This window comes from Staurois parvus, unplaced genomic scaffold (assembly GCF_062004578.1).
Source record: "Staurois parvus isolate SC_StPar_1 unplaced genomic scaffold, SC_StPar_1.0 ptg000744l, whole genome shotgun sequence".
Lineage (NCBI taxonomy): Eukaryota > Metazoa > Chordata > Amphibia > Anura > Ranidae > Staurois > Staurois parvus.
Genome location: NW_028318540.1, coordinates 688,423 through 704,416, shown reverse-complemented (window position 1 = coordinate 704,416; position 15,994 = coordinate 688,423).

Below are 15,994 nucleotides of genomic sequence, written 5' to 3'. Positions count from 1 at the left end.
GTACTTCCTGGTCTGTGTGGATCCACAGGGCAGGCAGAAGTGATGTCAGCTCCAGGTACAGCAGCAGTAGACACGTCACATGGAAAGGCCCAAGTGTCATCATATGTTAATACAAAAATATATCAAGCCTCCCTCTCTTAAACTAATTAAACTAAGTGCTCTTAAATTAAAATACAATAAATAAAATACAATAAACATATAAGGAGAATATTAAAGGAAAACTATGCAAATTAGAAATACATCTCACTATGCATTATAACATAGAAACCACAATTGCCCTGCACGAATAAATAAATAGATATGTAAAAATAGAAATGTTTATACATATACAAGTGATTCAATATTATTGAAAATGTGTATACAAAAATTCTGGATGATAATAATAATGCTACCTATGCCATTTGGGAAAATGAAAATAATATACGAGAAAATAAATAAAGAATAGAAAAATAATAAGAATCGTGGCAGGATGGCCAGCTACCGGAAATATTGGGAAATGGATGTAACTATGGATAAGCTGAAGATCTAGAGGTATCAAATGAGTAGGTGTAACCGTAGCGTATATGATACTCTATGAAAAAAGCATATGGTGTACAAACATGTAACATATGAATCAGTTATAGTGCCGAGGAAATGAGGGCAAAAAAAGGCACCAAGAGACAGGCAGGAGGGGCAGGGGACCCCCCCCCCCCATACAACTCCACCACTAAAAGCCTGTCAGCTTGCTTCCCAAAAAGGGGAGAACAACAATGGAGATATGCCAAGGAGACACATCTGTAAAATATTTAGAGAACTGTAGTGACTTAAAGTTCCTCATTCAATTCGCCAGGGGCCAAAGTGTCCAAGGTATAGATCCAAAGTGTCTCTCTTTCACAGAGACGTTTAAAACGTTCTGCTGTTGGTACCTCCTCCTCCTCCATACCTCCTCTATGGTCTTATGAAAGATCATGCATGCACTGAATGTGTGCTACGCCTACTGCACCTGGAGTCATCATTACTTCTACCTGCCCTGTAGAACCACACAGACCAGGAAGTACTGGGAACCAGCAGCACAGCCAAGAACAGTGCATTGGAGACCTACCCGCAGCTGGACTGGTCAGAATTTGACACCACTTTGACAAGCGCTCAATTGACTACTTCTGTTGTGAGTTGCCAATTTTGTGGAAATAAATTATTTGTTTTTATTACTGCATTTAGATGGTGCTGCTTCTCTCTTTTTTACACACAAGAGTCTCTTCTAGAGCTTTTGGAATTGGCTGCCACTGAGTCAAGAATTGTTGTATTATCCCTAAACCACCTTTGAGCTTTAAGGACTTTACTTAAACCATATCTCCCTTTTTAGAGGAGATATGGTCTTTAACCATATCTCCCTTTTTAGAGGAAACTTACTTTGCCATATGTCACTGGTTTTCCTCAATTTTCATTTACATTCTTGTACTTTCTGAATCCATAAAATTAAGCAAAAATGCAGCCAGTGAAAACAAAAGTTCTGGTATGAAATGTTGCCTTTAGTCACATCTACCATGTAAGGAACCAACATTAAAACAATATTAAGTCCAAAACCAAACATGTAGTACATTGCAGCTTACCACTCATTAAATGTGGTGGCTTACTGGCCAGACCAGCAGATGAAAAAAAAAAAAGGAAGGAAGGCCTAAAAAAGAAAACAAATGCAGCTGTCACATATAAGAATTGTTAAGCTGCAATATAATCAATGTTTGCTTTTTGGTTTAATACCACTGTGATCCTTGATTAGTAGATCGACCTTTTGAGGTAAAAACCTCCCTGTGACTCTACTTCACTCAATAATGTTATCATACTACTGTTAAAGAGAAAACACAAGTGAAATAGTCCATGTGTCAATGCAAGTATACACATTATTTTATTATATTACAAAAAATACCCACAAAATATACAATGATAAAAAAAAACTTGGCCAAGAAATAAAAGAAACATAAACATTAAACCTTGATTGATCAGCAGTAATAGATTTAGGCATTCTTATTATGATGTAAACTAATGCATAATTTGAAACTGGATGGTTGATTATTTCAAAACTGGATGGCTAGTTACTTTGGCTTCCTCAGAAACTATTAGACGAAAGGATATAATGAGACTTCCTAAATAAACAGTAAGAAATTTCAAATTGGGAAATAGTATAATGATGCTTGTAGAAATATAAGCCATGGCACAAAACATTTGTGCTGGTCATACACATAACCAATTGATTGCTTGATGAAACCATATATGCTACAAAAAAAAGGAATGGTATCTTCTAGATAAATAGTTTTATCAATGCAATGTTTAATAGAAAACAAATGACTGGCTTTGGCAGAATATCCTATCAATAACTGACCATATCAATTGACTTCTTTGTTGTGTCAAAATTTAATTTTCAAGCAAAATGACTGAAGACCATCAAATCTAAGATTAGTCCTTGTTTATTGATATACTGTATGTATGACCAGCAAAATCAAAGAACAATCCTTAATAATGGCATCATTTTGGTTTTGCAGTGCCACAAAGGTAAGACAGGATAATTCAAAGATTATAAATTGTTCCTTACCTCTCTGTTTTGTTGTCATATGTGCAATGAGAAAAAAAAAATCACAAATGTTAAATTTATTAGCAATAATAATGTTAAAAAATCAATATAAATTTCATCATTTTATAACAATTAATTTGGGCTCTGTGGAATAAATTTACTTACAGTATATTACAAATTGCTGCTTAATTGTTTTATTAAGGTATAAAAATAGTGGTAAAAGGACAATGGATAATTATGGAATCAACATAGAGATCTGAGTTCTTTATTTCACAAATCTATTCTAGAGTGAATAAATGTACCAGTGAGCAGGCCTTGTGATGATTGTGATGCCGCAATAATGCAAATGACAGGTTCACTTTATGTGGTTACATTTCTTCCATGTTTTTTGTAACAACATAGCTCAGACACATACACACACTACCACAATTTCCTTATTCAATCACTTACCTCTACATTTTGATTTAAATTTTTTCATAATTCGACCTAAGTTTAAATACTGTACTGTCAAATTGCATGGGGTCAGTTTAAATCCTACTGGTCCCTGAGTAAGATCTACATCTAGCTCTGCTTTTCATGGTCGTCTGTCCACCCTGATGTGATTGCACTTTCTGAAGCTATCCATAGACATGAGATAACAGTAATCCAGTACAGGTGGCTTTAGCTGGATAGCTCAATGGTTTCATGTCTATGGGTCCCACAATGACTGACAACTAAGTATTCTTGCTGTGAATAATCAATCTGGCACTCTAGAATATTGTACTGAGTGCTATTGTCCTGTGTAATAAGCAGCATTGCTGGCATCTACATTCATTAAAACATGAACAGGTGTCTGAGCATAACGCTTATTGTCTACACCAACTGTCCATAAACTGGCCTTGCAATGAGAAGGGCCCTGCTTTCAGGGCTTTCTTATTGCACATAGGACCAAACCACTGAATGCAGAGTGGCAGCAGAGCATTTCAGCACACAGCAATCAGATACCATTAGAAGAGTGATCTCCTACTGGACTTTGGTGTCCGTTTATGACACAGAGAATAGCTGCGATTCAGAGGATCTCAGCTACTCTCTGGTCATTCACAGTTTATAACACGCAGGAGATCAGCGGAAGAATATGTTCAGCCCCTCACTGGAGATCTGTGTTCTCCCTCCAGATTCTCTAGCCCAGAGCTGGAGAATCGGAGGAACCGCAAACTAAGCAGCGATAATTTACCTCTGTTTAGTAAACTGATCTTTTACTGTAATCTTGCGAGATTATAGTAAAATCAGCCGGTTTCCAGCATTTGTAGACCGTTCTCCAGCGTTTGCAGACCGTTCTCCCTTCGTTCGGAGAACTGATCTACACCGCTTTATAAAAGGCATTCACAGGAGAACTGTGTTCCCCGAGAATGCCGGAGAACTGAGCAGCGATCATTTACCGCTGGATCATAAATGGACACCTTTGTCTGGCCATGTCTTCCAGTCAGTAGATAAGCAGCTTTGGATATGAAGCACATTGAACGGTAAGTGCCACTGAATAGCAAAAATTCCATAATCCCATTTGCTTAACACCTTCATGCCGACTGTATGCAAATATGAGGTCCCACTGGACTGGGCTTTTTCCCTGTGGCCGCTAACTTGCAGACCTGTCTTTGTGCTCAGCACAGAGATTGGGGTCTCACTGGAAATCCTGGGTCCTCTTCTAACGATCGGTACTTGGAACTCCCGATTTTGAGTCACCTGATCCCTGTGATAGCCTCTGATTGGCTATCACAGTGATGAGTCACTGTGAAGCCCACCCCTGTGTTTTCTCTCTCTGGATGGAGGAGAGAGATACATTGTATCTCTTTGCCCTTTCAGAAAGAAAAAAGTGTGTGCAAAATAAATAAATAAAAATAAATAAAACGAAAACATTTTAAAAAATACCTAGATCAAGGTTTGATCTAGGTCAGTGCCAGGGTTATTGTTTGGGTCAAAGGTCAGGATCAGTGTCTGTTAGTGGCAGGATAAAAAAAAACAAAATGGGCATTATTGTTTCTGGGCCATACTACAGGTACAAACAACCAGTGGTGTATTTAGGTTTCATGCTGCCCTAGGCAACACAAAAATTGCCCCCCCCCCCCACGGAGAGACCCTGACACCGACCAACACCCCCCTCCCCCACAAAGAGAGCTTGACATTGACCAACAACACCCCAGCCCCCCCACCTGAGAGAGCCTTCCACTACCGCTGCCCCCAACACACTGGCAACACCCCCCCACCCCGGCAAGAGAGAAGACACTCACCTTCACAGCTCCAGACATCCCTGGGAACAAGAGTCAGGCTCTGCATATACCATCAAGCAGCCCACAGCCTCTCTCAGATCCCACCTGGTCCCTGTGCTGCATGTGTCCCTTCTTCCATCCCTTCTTTTGGGGGGTTGCGCTGCCCCCCCTGAAAAATGCCACCCTAGGCAAATGCCTTGTTTGCCTTGTGGTAAATACACCCCTGCAAACAACAACTAACATACATATATGTGATATCACTGCAATCGTCAGGAGCAGGATAAGTTATTTTGGGTTGTTTTTTGCTGGTAGGTTATGGTAGTAGCAAGAAATATACAGCTAAATTTTAAAAAAAATATATATTTTTTTTACTATTTTGGGCCAGTTTTCCTTTGACAATAAAAACAAATCAGGAGATATCCATTAACATTTACCACCAAATTAAAGCTCACTGTACTGAAAAAAAACAAGGTATAATCCACCTGGATGCACACAGTAGTTGTGATGATATATATGGTTTTGAAAACACATGTCAAAGTTGCAAAATTGTGCCTAGGCATTAATATTTGTTTTACCCTTTAGGTGCGAAGGGGTTAATGAAGGGAAACGCTCCCTTGAACTGAGCCCAACAATAGGGCACTGTTCCTCCCACTGATACCAACAACTGAGCACTATTTTTCCAGCTGACACCAATGATGGGACAATATTCTTCCTACTGACACTAATGATGGGGCAACATTCCTCACAATAAAGCCAACGATGGGGCATTATTACAATAAAAATGATGTGGCATTCTTCCTTCCACTGACAGTTGGGATGTTTTTACTTCCACTGTCTGCTGACATAAGTAAATTTTTACATCCACTGAATACTGATGTCACCTTTTTTTCACCTACTGACCACTGACACAGGGGCCTTTTTTTACTCCTACTGACCACCGATATAATAGCATCATTTACTCTTGCTGCCCACTGACATTGGGAAATGTTTACTTCTGCTGACCACCAACACAAGGGTACTTTCTTCTCCCACCAACCAGTGATGCAGGGGCAATTTTATTTTACCCTCATGACCTCTGACACCAGGACATTTTTTACTCCTACTGGCCACAGTCCAGCCCCCAACATTCTGATGGATGCTAAACTGGTCCTTTGCTTAAAAGTTAGAGGACCCCTGATTCAAATTGTGCTGCATAGCAGGAGTGCCTGAATAAGTCAGGTCTTGCAACTGTCTGTTGAACCTGAAAAATTATTAAAGCATTTTATGAATAATGTTTTTTGGCAGGAGAAAATGTTACAGCCTCCATCTGTGTCCTTAGTTTTTCTTACTTTCTGTAGAAAGTAAGGGGCAATACCTCCAAAGTGGACACAAACAGCAATAAAACAAACTCTCTAGCAGAGGTGATAATAAATTGTTTTCTTTATGTCTTTCTTTGACTCTGACTTTCTGAATCAATCCTAATGAAATGCAGTATGACTACTTCATTATGTAACTATAGTGTCTATAGCATAGGATCTTTAGAACAAATTAACCAATGCAACTCTCACATCTATAAAAGTACAAGAAAGATGTGGTAAACATTAGGCACTGTTCTCTCAAGTATGTGTTACTGTCAGGGGCGGACTGACCATTTGAGCACTCGGGCACTGCGGGGTTAATAGGGAGCCCCATGAGATGCCCCTGGTACCTTTCATTGTCTTTTTCATAGGCTTTTTTGGGTGTGGGCAAGGACATGGGCCACATGATCCCCTATTGCCCGGGGGCCCCATGAGTTGTCAGTCCGCCCCTGGCTACTGTGCTTGCTGTACATAAAGATAACAATCAGCATCACAGGGATGCATTGGAAGGAAATGTCCACCCATTTAATTGCAGTAACCCCCCTTTCGTTAGTGTCTGGAGTTGCCACTGAAACAGATAACAGTTGAAAAATTATTTGGCACTTTTGGATCTTGTGTGTTGTGTTAATTTGTTTTGTTTTTTTGTCTTTGACTTGGTTGCTATACACTAGCACGGTTTTCCTTCTTTGAACAGTCATTGTTGAATGAATCATTGAATGGAACAATCATTTCAATGATTGTTCAAAGCAGGAAAATATTGCTAGTGTATGACAACCAAATTAAAGACAAAAAAGCAAAATAAATTAAAAATAAAACTGGAAACACCTTTAGGAGATGTCATCCTAAACACAATGCCCTGGAAGATGTCTTTTACGATGAAACATGTAGGGCGGAGCCTGTTGATGACCTCATTGCATATCGGAAGTGACCCAGATGTCATCACTGTTTGCTGGATATTGTGGTATTTGAATGCGTGTTTTTATCTGTGAGTGCAATTCGTACAATAAATAAAGTTAACGTAAGCTTTTTTACACTATGTGGAGCATTGTGTGCTTGTTTCTCCCCTGAGTTTGTGTGCTTGAAGACTGGACATGGGGAATAAGGAAACACAAATGTGTGATGGAGTATGAAGGATGGACACCTCTTTAAGCAAGTCCTCATGCACATTGGACATTTTTACAGCAGCTGTTTTTGGCTTTTGACATTTTTTTCCTATAGCCAGTAAACTCCCCAGCATGTAATCTTATGTGTCCATGCACACATAGGCTGTAATCAAAGTTTTTTTGGCTGCAAAAAAAAATTTTTTTACGCTGAAAACCATGGCAAAACCCTGTAAATTGTGGAAAACCAGCGTTTTTGGATGTTTTTCTAATCCCCCCCCCCCCCCCCCATTTTTTTTGGTCAAGAAAACTTGAAAAAACGTGGCAAACCGCTAATGATAAAATGCTGAAAAACTCACATTTTTGACGGGACGTTACACAGCTAACATTACCAGCGTTCTTAAAACTCCCAGTGTGCATTCAGCCTAAATATGTGGGATATGACACTTTAAGTAAGAAAATTATTCATTTTTATATCACATGGGACTTCTTTCAGTTTCAGTGTGTCACTTTATGTGTGCACATATAAGATTGGTGGTTATAATCATTTACATGCCCTGGGATATTTTCATTTATATATGTGTTGTTTAGTGATTGGTGATGTATTCATTTCAATGGGCTGCCCTTTGCATGAGAACTGCAGAAAAGAGGATATTATTCCTTTTTCAAAATTGCCCCAAAGTGCATGGTGCCTTGGCAGATGCATGTGCGTGCTACAAATAATGGCACTGCCGCATATCTGCTAAAGGGCAACGTGTTTCTGTGCATGATGAACAAGCATGAGATTTTGCACACATTCCTGACACACACAAGATGTGAACCTATCTTACTGTGACATTGTTATAATGGTACTGTTACAGCGGGACAGACAAAAACTCGGAATTGAGAAAAAAGTATTTTTGTTTACTCACGGTTCCGGCATGATTGATATCTGTAATTTAAGAAACCTGCACAAAAAGAAAATGCAACCAATTATGAGACACATGAGCAGCTAAAACATGTTATTAGACACTGGAGACAGCTGACATGCCTGATATATTGAGATCATTGCCAATAAACACAGAACCTGAACCTTTGATATCTCTTTGCTACTCAGTAAACAATAAGGCCACAAAAGTAATGTAACATTTCAGGGCAATTCTTTCTCAGACATTATATTTGTCTGCCTTTGTAAATAAAAGTTAAATTACAGCCCGGTGAACTGGGACATATTACTAACATAATATATTACACCACCACCAGGGATTCAGCAGACTCTATTTTTGAGGCCTTAAAAAAGGACCGTTTTTGGGGATGTGTATGGGAGAATGTGTCTAGCTTTGGTTCACATGGGAGTTTGCCAAACCCAGTGTAAAGTCTGGAAATTCTGAACATAAATTTGAACCCCACTGAAGTATATGGGGGGCAAATCTTGATAATCAATTCCAGCCATTTGTGATGAACCTCAGTGCCTTACCTCTGACCTCTGCCCTTCCTATCAACTCGTGACAAAGGGCAAGCTAATCTCATACCGCGCTATCACTTAACAATGCCACTCTCAGCTGCTGCAAGCACAAAGATTTTCCAGGTCGTGGGGACACAATCTACAGGTGAAACTCGAAAAATTGGAATATCGTGCAAAAGTTAATTTATTTCAGTAATGCAACCTAAAAGGTGAAACTAATATATGAGATAGACTCATTACATGCAAAGCAAGATAGTTCAAGCCGTGATTTGTCATAAGTGTGATGATTATGGCTTACAGCTCATGAAAACCCCAAATCCACAATCTCAGAAAATTTGAATATTACATGCAATCAATAAAACAAGGATTGTACATAGAACAATATCGGACCTCTGAAAAGTAGAAGCATGCATATGTACTCAGTACTTGGTTTGGGCTCCTTTTGCAGCAATTAATGCCTCAATGCGGCGTGGCATGGAAGCTTTCAGCCTGTGGCACTGCTGAGGTGTTATGGAAGACCAGGATGCTTCAATAACGGCCTTCAGCTCTTCTGCATTGTTCGGTCTCATGTCTCTCATCTTTCTCTTGGCAATGCCCCATAGATACACTATGGAGTTCAGGTCAGGTGAATTTGCTGTCCAATCAAGGACAGTAATCTCACGGTCATTGAACCAGCTTTTGGTGCTTTTGGCAGTCTGGGCAGGTGCCAAGTCCTGCTGGAAAATGAAGTGAGCATCCCCATAAAGCTCATCTGTGGAAGGAAGCATGAAGTGCTCCAAAATCTCCAGGTAGACGGCTGCGTTGACCCTGGACTTAATGAAGCACAGTGGACCAACACCAGCAGATGACATGGCTCCCCAAATCAACACAGACTGTGGAAACTTCACACTGGACTTCAAGCATCTTGCAGTGTGTGCCTCTCCATTCTTCCTCCATACTCTGGGTCCTTGGTTTCCAAATGAGATGCAAAAGTTGCTCTTATCAGAAAAGAAGACTTTGGACCACTGAGCAACAGACCAGGTCTGTTTTTCTTTAGGTCAGGTAAGACGCTTCTGACATTGTTTGTCGTTCAGGAGCAGCTTGACAAGAGGAATACGACATTTGAAGCCCATGTCCAGGATCCGTCTGTGTGTGGTGGCTCTTGATGCACTGACTCCAGCCTCAGTCCACTCCTTGTGAAAGTCCCCAACACTTTTGAATGGCCTTTTCCTGACAATCCTCTCATCCCTGCTGCTTGTGCACCTTTTTCTTCCACACTTTTCCCTTCCACATAACTCTCTATTAATGTGCTTTGATACAGCACTTTGGGAATATATGGAGGGTGTCAATGATGGTTTTCTGCACAACTGTCAGGTCAGCAGTCTGTCCCATGATTGTAATTCCTACTGAACCAGACTGAGAGACCATTTAAAGGCTCAGGAGCCCTTTGCAGGTGTTATGGCTTAATTAGCTGATTAGAGTGGAACACTTTCAGCCTACAATATTGCACCTTTTCACAATATTCTAATTTTCTGGGATTGTGGATTTGGGGTTTTCATGAGCTGTAAGCCATAATCATCACAATTATGACAAATCACGGCTTGAACTATCTTGCTTTGCATGTAATGAGTCTATCTCATATATTTCACCTGTAAGTTGCATTACTGAAATAAATGAACTTTTGCACGATATTCTAAGTTTTCGAGTTTCACCTGTAGGTGCAAGCAGCCTGAGAGTGATTGTCATTGAGGCAAGTAAGGAATTAACTCTTTAACCACCTTCCTCCCGCCCTATAGTACAATGACAGGCGCAAGGTGGTTCTCTCGTTCTGATAGGACGTCATATGACGTCCTACCATTCTCACTGCGCATGCGCGGCTCAGGGAACACGCAGCGCAGCTCAGGGAGCGCGCAGGGTGGCAATCGGTGGATCACGGAAAGAGCCGAACATGTCGGCTTGGTCATGTGATCAGCTGTGTGCAATCACAGCTGATCACATGTAAACACGGAAATGCCGGTTATCGGCCTTTTTTTCCTCTTGAGCTGTCACGCTGACAGCTCGAGAGGAGAGGAGAGCCGGTAATCGGCTTTCCGCGGAGGGGACATGTACACTGATCATCAGGGCACTGATGATCAGTGTGCCCTGATGATCAGTGTGGCCCCAGAAGTGCCACCTGTCAGTGCTCATCAGTGCCATATGCCAGTGTCCATCAGTGGCACGTGCCAGTGCCCATCAGTGCCACATCAATGCCACATATCAGTGCATACCAGTGCACATCAATGCCACATATCAGTGCCCATCTGAGCTGCCTTTCAATGTCGCCCATCAGTGCTGCCAATCAGTGCCACCTAACAGTGCCAGTCAGTGTCGTCAGTCAGTGCCGCATATCCGTGCCATATATCAGTGTCATGTATCAGTGCTGCCTTTCAGTGCCCATCAGTGATGCCTGTCAATGCCCATCAATGCAACCTACCAGTGCCTCCTCATCAGTGTCACCTATCAGTGTCCATCAGTGCAGCCTATCAGTGCCCATCACTGCAGCCTCATTAGCGCACATCAGTGAAGGAGAAAAATCACTTATTTACAAAATTGTATAACAAAAACTAAGAAAAAAAATAGTTTTTTTCAAAATTTTTAGTGGTTTTGGGTTTGTTTAAGAAAAAAAAAATCCCAGAGGTGATTAACCACTTGAGCTCCAGAGGATTTACCCCCCTTAATGACCAGGCCTCTTTTTGCTACTCGGCGCTGCACTAATTCAACTGATAATTGCGCGGTCATGCAATGCTGCACCCAAACGAAATTTACGTCCTTTTTTTCACACAAATAGAGCTTTCTTTCGGTGTAATTTGATCACCTATGCGCTTTTTATTTTTCACGCTATAAACAAAAAAAGGCCAAAAATTTTAAAGAAAAACAATTTTTTATTTTCAGCTATAAAAAATATATAGTAAACTCAAAGTTGGTTATACATTTAGGCCAAAATGTATTCTGCTACATGTTTTTGGTAAAAAAAATCCCAATAAGTGTATATTGATTGCTTTTTGTGGAAGTTATAGCGTCTACAAACTATGGTATAAATACTGCAATTTACGCCATTTTTCTGCTATACAGCGCTGCGCTAGTTTAACGGACAATTGCGCGGTCATGCAATATGATACATAAATGAAATTTACATCCTTTTTTTTCCCCACAAATTGAGCTTTCTTTTGGTGGTATTTGATCGCCTGTGCGGTTTTTATTTTTTGCGCTATAAAAAAAAAAGGCTGACAATTTTGAGGAAAAAAAAACAATATTTTGGACTTTTTGCTATAAAACATGTCCAGTAAAAAAAAATTGCAAAAATCTAATTTAGTCATAAATTTCTGCCAAAATGCATTCTGCGACATGTCTTTGCTAAAAAAAAACCCAATACGTGTAAATTAATTGGTTTACGTGAAAGTTATAGCGTTTACAAATGGCGCGAAAGATACTGGGATTTTTAGGGTTTTTTTTATACTAATAATGGCGGCGATCAGCGAATTATGGCTGCGATCAGGGACTTATGGCAGCGACCAGCGACTTATGGCGGGACTGCGGCGGACATTTTGACATTGGGGGGTACTGACTTGGGGTCACTGACATCCCCAAAAACACTAATACAGTGATCAGTGCAAAAAAAAAAAAACTGACACTGTACTAATGGCAATGGGGAGGAAGGGGTTAACTTTATTTTGCAGGGATGGGTTATAGGAGTGATGAGAGTGTTTTACTAGGGGGCGGGGGTGTGTACTGGGCTGGACAAGGCTGATCAAGAAAGAGAAACTGTTCTTTCTCGATCAGCTCATCCTCGAGCTGACAGGGAAGTGACAGACAGCACAGCTACTGCAGCTGTGCTCTCTGTCACTGTTTGCCGCCGATCGCCGGGACATAGCCGCTAAGGACATCTGCGGTGGTGAACCGTGGGACAAATAGGGCGGCGGCGCGCCTCGTGCGCGCCCCCTATTTGTTTACAAAACACACGTTTTAAAACGTGGTTTTGCCTGTGAGTGCCGCCCTGCCGCCGTATATGTACAGTGGCTGGGCGGCATGCAGTTAAATACCACCAAAAGAAAGCTCTATCTGTCTCAAAAAAATGATAAAAATTTCATATGGGTACAGTGTTGCATGACCACGCAATTGTCATTCAAAATGTGACAGCGCTGAAAGCTGGAAATTGGCCTGGGCAGGAAGGGGGTATAAGTGCCCTGTAGGCTAGTGGTTAAGCTACCACCACCACCTTTTGACAGAGAGGGCAGAAACTCATAATCTTAGCAATAACAAATATGAAAAATAAACATCTGTACACACACATTGTCACCAAAGACAGGTATATTCAGAGACTTGTCACTCTTCAAGAGACAGGGATTCTTTAGTTTGCATTAAAAACCATAGGGACAGTTTTAACACTTTTCAAAAAGGGTTAATAATGAAAAGGTCAAAATGGCGAAAATAAAATCTTTACAGAAAAAAGGTGTTACAAAAAATAAAGAAACCATAAAGTAACAGAGAAATAAAAAAAAGTTGAAAATTAAGAATACTTGTGAAGTGCTTGCTTTTAGCAGAGTCTAATTCCAGTCCAATCTCAAGTCCAGTTAGGTGTCCCTTGGTTGATGTTAAAACGAGAGATGTCAGAGGGTCCTGACATTTCCTTTTTCTGTTGTATCAAAGGGATCTTGACAAAGACCATCTGACCAATTACTTGGTTTAGGGGTGGTGGCTTGGAGGTCACCACATTTATGACTGTATCGTGGCGCTCCCTTACACACAGTTTTATACTAATATTAATATCTTCCACTATGTACAGGTTACAATCTGAAAACTGGTAGATTATTGTTCAGCATTATATTTTGTTGTCCAGGGATACCAAACACAGAATATTGCAGATGGGTCTGTCACCCATGAGGGAGGAGACTGCTTCCTCCCCTTTCCTATGTGCTAACTTAGTCATGTATGACCTTCATTTGTTCATTATGGTATTTCCCATTCAAATATATACTTAATATCAATGTGTCTTGGTCCTGTTGGATTTTATGAATTGTGTGTAGATTTTGTTAAATTGTGAATTGGGCAGAGGTCTCAGAGAGGTCGCCCATGCCTGGCTGCCTTATAAGTAGACGTTTTATGGAATGTTATGTGTTCCTAGTGCTTTAATTACCCTACACATCATGTGTGACAGAACGGATAGATTTTGTTATTGTTTTACATGAGTTCAGAGGGAAGGGTTAATCTGTAGTTTTTTATGGTCCGTAGAAACAGACATCCTGCTAGGCCTCAATTAGCTGCTTACAGCTCTGACCAAGGCCTATGTGCTGGTGTCTGCTGTCCCTAGGTTGAGATAACAGGTTCTTTGGAAGTGTGTTAAAAGTTAAGGCTATGCATTCCATATATTGCAAAAGGAGGGAGGGGCTAAGATAACTGGGCTCATGAAACAAAAATGGCTGAGACCTGATAAGATGGCTGTCACCTTCATCTTCCATGTGCTTAATGCGCACAACAGTTACATCATTGTCAAAGATGTTAGGCAAGGGATTGTAAAAAAAAAAAACACATGGGTAGCTAATTACTGCAATGGGGGACATATACCAAAGCACATTAGAGTGTATTGTTTCAGAGACAATAGCAACAAACATTTTATAATGGATGTACAGTGTGTCGCAAATGTGCGCAACACACAGTGAAGGACACAGACTCCATTTTATTAAGAGTATCCATTTCTCCCTTATTCTCCTTCCCCCCCCCTCCCTTCCTGAGAGGCCCAGGGACATGTGGCCAGTATGTGTGTTAGGAATGTCACAGGAGGGTCATAGGAGCTGTAAAAGCCCCCAAGAGAGTTGGAGTCTCTCTGTCCACAGAACCTGCCAATTGTAACACCTATGAGATAAGGCAAACTTTCTCAGGAGGTAAAAGAGATTCTAACCTCATAAAACCTAACTCTGTGTAGGTGACAGAATCAAATAACTTCTGGTAAATCCATTTTTCCCCTATGTCTCTTATCTTGGAATATGACAGACATACATAAAAACCGGACACCTCGTCAGATGGCCAATGAGCAGACAAACAGTTTGATGGGTCACTCGCCTTGTTTCGGACACTCAGGGAAGCAGAAACATAGATCTCGTGAACCATGCAGTATATAATTTCATAATTCATTTCTAATTAATCCTCAGACTTGTCTGCATAATAATCTACCCGTGGGTGGACTGTCACTTGTGCAGATGAAAAGTTTTATAGGCAAATATGAGTTATGGGAGATTTTTGCTCTAGTTGAGGCATCCACCCATATTTCCACACCCTAAGTGGAGATTGGCCCTTGACTGCAGAGCCACCCCCCTGCTGGGGACTTTAAAACAGGCTGTCAGGCCCAGGAGAAAAGAAGTTGAAGAATTCTCCCATTTTGTCCATCGTAACATAGGGACATCAAAGTAACCTTCTGCTCTGAAACTTGGATCTGCTAACCCAGGACTTTGGCAAGTACTTTAACCCTTTCACCTCTTTCTGATATCTCTTTGCTGTGCTATGGTTCTTTGTATATATACATCATAGTTACATCTTTGTTCTGTAAATATTTTTATTGCTCCTGTTTGACCTTTTAGTAATAAATCTTTCTTTCTGAAAGTGTTGAACTTTTTCTATAGCTCTGTATTGCAACTCACGAATTCCTGCCTCTAAAGAGACGATACTGTGGTTGTTTAAATCTCTGTATAACCGGCCTGAGGACCGTTTTATACAGACGATTATCTCAATCATTATAGTGTTATAGCGGATAACGCCGAGTTTCCTCTTTCTCTGTACAAAAAGGAGAGGGTGGCAGTGTGAAGGGTTAATTGTGTAATTAACCTGACCCAGTAACAATCGCTCAGGCTGCCGGTACATCGATCTGTATCCATTAGCTGGAAAATCATTGTGCAGGGTGCAGCTGGGTGTGGCATTGTTACGCACGTCACATCGCGGTTTTAGATCGCCTAGCCCTTCGGTCACGAGTTTGGGTGAGAAGGTCTGGGGTCTGACGCCGCGATCGTGACATAGTGCACCTCCAAATGGCAAGTTCTTGGCCTGGGTTTCTCCAGAGTAGGATAATTCCAGCTGCCATTTTGTTTTTGTTCGTTTGTTTGTTTTTAATTTCCAGCTTTCGATTTTTTTTAAATTTGTATTTTCTTTATTATTTGGCCAAGTTCTTGCAATACCTCCCATATAATATAGCAGGAGTAGTGAATTAAAATTCACCAAGGTCTGGTCAGTAAAATTTTCTTCCAGCAGAGGTCTGAATCTAATTTTGGTACCTGTGGTGCATTTTCGTGGGCACCAAACTGCGTGTTGCTGCAGCACTA